The sequence below is a fragment of the Pelecanus crispus genome, chromosome 9 (genome assembly GCF_030463565.1).
Source record: "Pelecanus crispus isolate bPelCri1 chromosome 9, bPelCri1.pri, whole genome shotgun sequence".
In the NCBI taxonomy this organism is placed as follows: Eukaryota; Metazoa; Chordata; class Aves; order Pelecaniformes; family Pelecanidae; genus Pelecanus; species Pelecanus crispus.
This window is the reverse complement of record NC_134651.1, coordinates 15,964,241-15,973,636: the sequence shown is the minus strand read 5'-3', so window position 1 is coordinate 15,973,636 and position 9,396 is coordinate 15,964,241.

Below are 9,396 nucleotides of genomic sequence, written 5' to 3'. Positions count from 1 at the left end.
CACTCCAATTAGCCCAGCAGCACTCAGATTAAACTAGTCCTCACACACAACTGATCCATCTGGTTTTGATCACTGGTGAAACCGAACCCATGTGTGAAAGCAGCACGTAGCAGTAAAAAGACATGACATTCTGTTTTGCAACAGAAGTGGCGGGAAGGATAATCAACATTACTAAAAATAGCACAGGATGCAAGCAGAACATACCGGCCAGAGCCAAAGATGTTACAAAGGGCAGAAATATTAATTACTCGGAATATAAAATATTTTGGTTAGTTTTAACTAAGTATTAACAACCACCCAGGGACTATCCTAACTAAAGGTGTATTATTTGGGAAAATATCACAGGCCTTACACTGACTGCAAGGTGAATTGTTGACACTCGGCACCATTCATTACTACGAAGGCTCTTTGTAGGACTGCAGGCAACCAAACACAGAACCACAAATACAGTTGAGGGGTAGGTCACGGCACCCAGCAGCTCCAATAGTGTTAGGGTTACCCCAGTTAACTTAAACTCTGATGCCGGGCAGAATACGGCACACATTTGGTAGCTCTGACATTCACAAAGTCAAATCACAGCAAGGCAGTGATATGCAGCTTTTCTGGGCATTCTCCACAGAAGGCACTACTAGCACCTCTAGTCAAATTACACAGAGGCAGAAAAGAGCAATTAAATGTGATATATCATCTATGCAGCTTGGAACATAAAAAAATACAGGGAGAAATTCAACTGGGAAAGGACATTCTGCTAGCAGGTAAGTTGTTAGGACAAAGACACTGGAAGAAAACATGGTGAGGAAGCAAAGGTTCAGCAACAAGTCACGATGCTTCAAATTTCATCATTGCTTTCAAAAAACATAGAAAATCCACATGCAAAACTGGTTGATGATATATTTTCAAAGACACCATTGTAGTTATTTGGAAGCAATTCCTCAGTCATGAAATAGTTCTTACACAGAACTGGGAGAGACACAGGAAAAGAACTAGAAACATATTATATGGATGATGGAGGTACATTTTGACATTTGCAAAAGGTGGACTTTTTCAATAACCTTAAAGAAAAATTTCCAGTGTTCTCCAAACTGATTCTTTTGCTTGCTTTCTAAAAGCAGACAAATCTGTAAAGGAACAGTAAATATCTTACCAATGTTAAAACATAAATAGAACCCACCTCACAAACAATCTGCGGGTTTGATTTTTCTTTAATTGCATAGTTTAAGCTGAGTCTTTGCTGTGAACACTAGAAGCCCACACTGCAATTTTGTAGCATATAGGAGTATTTTTAACGATAATCATGTTTAGGAAAAAAAAAAGCCATGAAAAAAACAGGGGAGTAACTCTGCAGCCATGACTTACCTGGGAATTTTGTCATGAATGGAAGGCTCTATCAAAAAAACGCCGGCAATGCGCACTCACAGCACGGAAGACCGGCGCTGTCCTGAGCTGCGTTATGCAGAGCGGTGCCATCGGGTCAAGGGAGGGGATCCTTCCCCTCCACTCAGCCCTGGTGAGGCCAAACCTGGAGTGCTGGGTCCAGTGCTGGGCTTCCCAGTACAAGAGACAGGGACACACTGGAGCGGGTTCAGTGAAGGGCCATAAAGACGATTGAGGGACTGGAGCGTCTGTCATACAAGGAGAGGCTGAGAGGGCTGGGACTGTTCACCCTGGAGAAGTGAAGGCTCAGGGGGATCTTATCTATGTGTATAAACACCTGATGTGAGGCTGTAAAGAAGACAGAGCCAGGCTGTTCTCAGTAGTGCTCAGCAACAGGACAAGAGGTGATGAGCACAAATCAAAGCACATGAAACTCCATTTGAACACAAGAAAAGACTTTTTTATCGTGCAGGTGCCCAAACACTTGAACAGGTTGCCCAGAGATGTTGTGGAGTCTCCATCCTTGGAGAAGTTCAAAACTTGACTGGACACGGCCCTGGGCAACCTGCTTTAGGTGACCCTGCTTTGAGCAGGGGGTTGAACTGGATGGTCTCGAGTGGTCCCATCCAACCTCAACTGTTCTGTGATCCTCTAAAATTAATCTCTGCCTGATGCAGGTCAGCCAAGGACTGAGATGAACAATTCCAGCTTTTCCTATTTGATTTATACTGCTCCTTTAATTAGATAAATAGAAAAGGAGCATTCTGTTTTCCTGGTTAAGAATCACATCAAAAAGCTGCCATCTTTCTCATATTAAGCTATTGTTTAGCTAAATACATTCAAACAGTTAATTCATTTCAGTGCTCCAAAACTCGAAAGGGATTAAGAACTGGTGAAGTATTTTAAAGACAATGTACTGTCCACGTGCCAGGCCTCACAGGAATGATATAGGAGATACTAGACCACGCACAGACGAAATGTCCCTTCAGTACAGATCACAGCCGCAAAGGCCCGACAAAGGCAGCACTATACAAATTCTTGATTCCTTAACATATAAAGCAGGTAACTCACACACGAAAATGAATGAAGTACAGTAAGTCCTGACAGTTGCGTAAGAGTTAAACACGTGCTTCTGGGGCAGATATTTCCAAGTTTGTTCAAAGTTCTCAAGCAGCTGCTGACACACAGTGGTAATTCAGAGAAAGAAACTTTTGTTCTTAATGATCCAGACTCAACTGCCTCAAAAACTGTGCTAGAAATTAAAGCTATGCTTACAATGCAGCCTGTTCTGAACTCTGCTTTGCTGACATATGGCCTCAGCATGCTTCCTGTCACTGAATTTTTCCAAGGACAGATGCGGGCTGTGCATTGAAGCAGGTTGCCTCTGTGCTCCCCACTGCACTCAGAACAGCTGCATTACAGCTGCATACAGTCTTTCACCACAAGAGGAGAGGAAACAGCCGAATGCTGACTTCGAGAATGGGACTGCATCCCTGTCGTTTACCGGGAGGAAGCCAGGCTACTTGTGGTAAACTTTGCAACGACAGAAAACGGGGAATTTGCTATAAATAAATGAATATGTACAGCTTAGCCAAGAAATAGGGAAATATTGCAAAACATCTAAAACTCTTTCTTCAAATCTTTTTAAACAAAGCACCCCAGTTTCTTGGCAAACACTGAAGTGTTTTCTTTCTGCATTTAACAGAAGACCTAAGATGCTTAACTCTGGAGCTCTTCAAGGAAAGTATGAATCACATTGCTTTAATATAAAATCAACTCCCAATTTCCTGGCCTCATGGGGAAAAAATCAAATATTCATGTTTCTCTAATACATTGATACATTATGCCATAAGAACCAGTATAGAGACTGTAATGAAGAAAAAAGGAAGACAGTTCAAGAGTAATGGCTGTCATCCCTGTGCTGCTGCAGACATGAGGGAGTGAGGCCACGGAGTACAGCTCAGTGTCACAACGATCAACTAGTTCATGTCCAGAAGTGATACAGCTCAGAGTGTCTCTGTTCCTACCAGAGTTAGTCCGTAATCTAATCAACCTGCTACAAAAATCAAAAGATGCTAGCAAATTTTAAAAATTAGAAACAGAACTCAAAAGACAAATATGCTGTGACGCAGCATTGACATCACTGTTGACATGTATGTTGCATCATCGTCACTCATCAGCATGGTCCCTTTTCCACCATTGCAAATGTGCAAGATTCTCAGATTATGAAACTGTAAGTACAGTAGTAGATGCAAAAAGCCTGCTTTTCACTGATATTTTCATGTCCCTGTTCACAGGATGTGCATGCATAAAGATAATAACCTCACATATATAAAGTGTTAGAAATTCAAATGTCCAACATACTTAGCAGAAATATTCTAATGTCCAAGTTTATAGTACATTCAAACCCAGAAACTGAGATCCCTTTCTCTTAAAAAAAATATCCCTCGCATATGACAGCAGATACTCTGTTCACCCATTCTCTTCCTAGGTCTCAGAAATGCCACCAAGGTCTGCGAATTCACTCTTCATCCACCCTGGAGTAAATGAAAGGAAAAGCGGGTCCTTCATGTGGTATATTCAACTAATGAGTTCAGGCCTATTGAAATCAACAGTTATTTCACTCAAAAACTAAACTGTGAATACTGCAAAAAACATTGGAATTTCACTGAGGGTTTTTAATGTTATTTTTCACATAGCTTCTATTAATTCTTCAATGATTTTTTAAATGTGCTCAGAAATGGAATGAATAAAGGGTTCAAAAGGGAATGTTCGTTCTATACAGACTTTCAGAAAACTATTCTTACATTTTTCTCCACAAATGGAAATGCTGTTCATGACCTGAAGGCTTTCTTTAAGGATCATAAATAGAACATTTCCTATTCGAATGGAACTAGAATTCCTAATGACACAACGATGTTTTATACTTTCCCTCTTTCGATATGTATCTTTGAATCACGTCTGAAAAGCAACAATATAATCCTTATAAATGTGGAATACCTTTCCTCCATTTAAAAGGAAGGCTGAATAGAAAATGATGCTTTATTTCTAGCTTTTGTCACCACTATTCCTTTGCAGTTTCCGCCTCTCACATCTCTACTGTACATTACAGTGTCACTGACAGCAGTTGTGGCAACAACATATTCAGCAATAAAAAATGTTTAGAAATAATGAATTATTTTAAAAGGTTCTTAACACAAAATGAATTTGTATTATATGCTTTCCAAATCAGAAAATCCATTACACCCCAGAACCAAAAAAATAAAAGAAACTACAACTTGCTTGTAAAAAGCCCTGTTACACTATACTTACACTGGACTTTGTTCAGGTATCTGTGTATTTGGGAAATCATGAAGAAGCTAATTTCCTAGGATTGTAACGATATGCAGCTAAGAGAGAACAACTTCATTGTTAAATTGCATAGCCCAGTATAAACTTCTGGCTAACAGTGAAAAAGTAATTATTGAGAGGCAAGTCTGCATTTTATGTGCACTAAAATATTCACTTCAAATTTATTAAAACCTAAAATATCAAAAACTGAAATAAAGATTCCAGTACCCTCACATTAACTTCAACGCAGTCTAAACTCTCTGCGGTTGTATCTGTGTACCCATAGAACATAGTAAATTCTCCTAGACTTAACAGCTGTAATGAAACTGCCTTCCTGAACAGAGTAGGTGCCTGCCATAACCATTAAAAAAGGAAAATCATGAGCTTTGCCACAGTGCCATGCGTGCAGGGAAAAGCACCCTGACCCTCTACACAGAAGACAGTCACAGTACTGCTGTCTGTGTGCTCTGAAGCCTTTACCAGATAGAACACCAATCGTCCTTCCACAGGTGGGACAGACACATCCTTCTGAGCACCTTAAAGCTTTGGTACTTCAAGCACACAGCTTTGTACGATACGTTTTCTCGCCTCTCAGGGCAGCTCTGGGTCTGGGAATAGTTAATTACCTTCAGATTTGTCTGAAGCTGGAGTCCTGGCTCATTCTTTCCTAGAAAGAGACTAAAATTATTTAGTTGTCAGTTCTATTCATCTCCATATTGACAGCAACGAATGTGTTGTGCCTGCTGAGGCGTGCACCGCTCACAGAGCACTCCAGCCTGGGAAGGACTCGGCTCAACCGGGGAGACGATTCACAGAGCACAAGGAGAAACAGCGCCGCTCGTTCACGCACATCAAAGTGATGTTGTTTCCTAATAGGGAATGAATCAGTCATAACAAACTCAGTCTCATGCCAGTTTAGTTCAATTAAGTGTCTTTAGGGGAAAGTACATGATCAAACACAGAATCAACACCGTATCCGGGGACTGTTGAAGGACACCATGTATTAATTCAGGCTACTGGGCATCTTTTAATGTTCTATTAACTTTGCCTTGGTGACCATTTTGTGTCTAGAATCCAAATTACTGGATTAGCACAAATCAGCTGGAATCTTCCCTTGCTTTTCACATCCTGACAGCTTTCTGCGCTCTTCTGAAGCAAGGTCTTTCTCTGGCAAACTCTGTAGACCAAGTAATATTTGTTGGCCCTCATGGTCATGGATTCTGAGAAAAATACTGTCCTGCAACTGATTTTGGACACTTACGCTGAAGGATTTTGAATCTCACCTACGAAAGCTGTGGTCACTTTTTGTGATGCTGTTTTGCTCAGCTTCCCCATCTCACTTTGAGATACAACTCAGAAATCAATACTGCTCCCATGTGACCTTTCAAGAATTGTCCTGGCATGTCAGCATGTTTCACGTTTAGTTTATGGAGAAATAAGTAGATAAAGTTCATTAAAGCACATTCAGTACTTTAGCACTATGCACACAGATCTCGCTGAAATCAACGGGAGATAAAACAAGGTTCCTGACAGGACTGCATTCTATAACACCATTCATCAAGAAGTCCACCATGACTCAAGGGGTGAGCGTGAGATCTGAGTAACTTACAAATTCTCTGCCGAGTTTCCCTCTGACAAGCTTAGACAACACCAAACACCTTCTCCTTACAGTTGTGCGGGATGGAACATTGCAAGGTAGCTGCTTGAAGGCTTTTTCAAGCTAATATGTAGATTTCAAAGGGGAAATTCAGCTGGGAATTTAAAAGCAGAAGCTTAAGTGCAGAGACTTCGGCACATTCCTGGATTTAATGGGAAAAGGTCCTTCCTGGTTCCTGGAAACATATTTCTCCTCTTACTGGAGTAAATTCAGAAGTGGAGGGGTAGGGGGGTGGGGGTGGGGAAGGGGGTGGAATCTACAAAAAACAAACCACAAACCAGTCCTTTGCCAGCATGCACAATTGTGGTTACTACATACAGAACCTTTCAGTTCTACAGTGCTTAGTGTTATGAGGCATGCTACATCTCAGCAACCTTAAGGCACGTCTATCCCTGCTGCTTCAGGGTATATTAAAAGATAGTTTAATCGGTCACTAGTCACTTTTGTTTCAAGCAGAATCCTAATATGAAAGAGTTTCTTCAAGAAACTGAGACACTGCATTAGCTGTGTGGTGAAATGAGATGCTTTCAGAACACATCCTTCCAGAACAACCACTCAACTTTGCTGATTGCGAAGACTCGCAGAGCACGCTCATATTGAAGCGAGACACGGCTTCTCATGACATCTTGTGGCAGCGTGACAAGCTGACAGGGTTTGTTTTCACTAAAAGTAATTTAAGATGTTGAAAAACAGTGATATTACAGAAAACCAAACACAAAACAAAAAGTACCAACTTATAATCAAATTAAGCTGAACAGACTAGCAACACTTTTTTAAGTCAGGAAATTTCCCCATAAAAATGTTTAAAAACACAAAGTACAAAATAATAAGACCATTATTTTAAAAAGTAATAAAATAAATTTGGAAAACTGAAACAAGTTCAGTCTGAAGCAATTCAAACTGCATGTGAGCTACAGATCTAAAGACAAGTATGTATTATTAAAATACTTAACATATTCTTACCTATTCTAACTAGAAAACCAGAATCTCCTTTTCAAATTGTGGCTTGCAGGGAGAGATTGGTACAGAAGGGAAAAGCGTCGTTGTCCAGAAACTTAATTCCAAGCTGACTCAATTAGGCTAACTTATGCTGATATTTATGTTGCATGTAACTGGAGAAATAACAAAATAGCAAACTTTATTTCCCATTTGTTTTCAAATTTGTTTTCTGAGAAAAAATGTCTTTTAATTATACCTGAAATAACACAAATTGTGGTTCAATACCGTCCTAATTGAAAAACATTAGTCTCAGAGGAATTAATAAATGGCCCACCTTGAAAAGGAAATCAGATGTAGCTCTAATTAAATAAAATTAAACCCAACAAAATGACTTAAGATATAGTCTTATTTTCAAAAACATACTCATCCTCAAGGCACTCGAGAGAGATGTTTCCCCAGTTATTAACTGAGTAATGCTTAATTCACACTATTTTTTGGTGGAAGGTATTTCAGTTTCTCTCTGTGCAACTTGGCATCTGAAATCCTGACTCAGCCCCTCATACAGCTTCTGGAACAGTGGCAGATTTTCCTGTCAGGGCAGAAGCAACTGGCTTTGTCTAGACTTTGCTGGAGGATAACAGAACAAAATACAAGCAGGTTTTACGTAGTCAGAGATGAGCACTGGGAAGAGAAAGCTTCTGGGAGTAACATCTAACCAGAATTGCTGCTCTTACTGAACAGTGAAGAAAGGGTTTTCAAAAGCAAATGTCTGCTGTAGCACCTTCAAAGCAATAAAATCCTACACCGGGAATAACTCATATTTGACCTTCAAATGCATGTGTGTGTGTGAAATCTACATTTCTTTCAGGTCATGCACCCTTAGATTACTGCTTCTGCCAAATTTAGCCACAGCACAAAGGTGCAATGAACAACCAAGACCATCCATTCTGCAGAGGGCTTCATGTGAAAAGCCATTCCATGCAGTCCTGTTCCCATTGAGAAGCACCCTCTGGAAAATCCAGGCGAAGGTGCCACTGGGAGGGAAATGAAAGAGGAAAGTTTTAAACATAGTCTTTACAAACTGTTCCCTAGCTGTTAAATGGTACAGCAGTACCATCAGACTAGTGGAAGACTTAAGCGAAGATGCCTGCACCTGCTTTGGAAGGTATTAATATGAAACAAGTAACATCAGTCCTGCGGGGAGAGGATTCATTCCACTAGATCCCTACTTTGTTCTTATGATATTTATGATTACTTTGTAAAAATGGTTTAAAAGAGCTGATCTACATCCTGCAAGTACTGCTCTTTTTTCCAAACTATGTGTGAGAAGTGTACTTGTGTGTCTTCCTTACACTCACACGTTACTGTGTCATGAAACACATTAGCACAGGTAGGAAAGGCAGTCTTGTCAGAGCTAGGATTGAGGAGACTGAGAGGCTCAACTCCTCATCCACGACAGGCTTGTCACACACAGCATAAGCCCCCTTATGTCTCAGATCAAAAATTTGTGAGATAAAAAAAGGGCACTTTCCCACAGAGATACTCTGAAGCAATACACATTAAAGTCTGCAAAATGCTTGAAGGACTACTGTAGAATAGAATCATAGAATCATCTAGGTTGGAAAAGACCTTTAAGATCATCCAGTCCAACCATTAACCTACACTACCAAGCCCACTCTAGACTAATCAAGGGTAGACCAGACTAAACCATATCCCGAAGTGCCACATCTACCCGTTTTTTAAACGCCTCCAGGGATGGTGACTCCACCACCTCTCTGGGCAGCCTGTTCCAATGCCTGACCACCCTTTCCGTAAAGAAATTTTTCCTAATTTCCAGTCTAAACCTCCCCTGGCGCAGCTTAAGCCCATTTCCTCTTGTCCTATCGCTAATAGAATCATAGAATCATCTAGGTTGGAAAAGACCTTTAAGATCATCCAGTCCAACCATTAACCTAATGGTTGTAGCTCCACAGAAACAAATTAGACATTTAAGACCCTGCCTACTGTCTTGTCAAGCTGCATACATTTACTTTGTCTGTAATACAGAACTTTATTTCATAACCTGCTAGAGACTGAAGAACAGATTTTTGGCACAA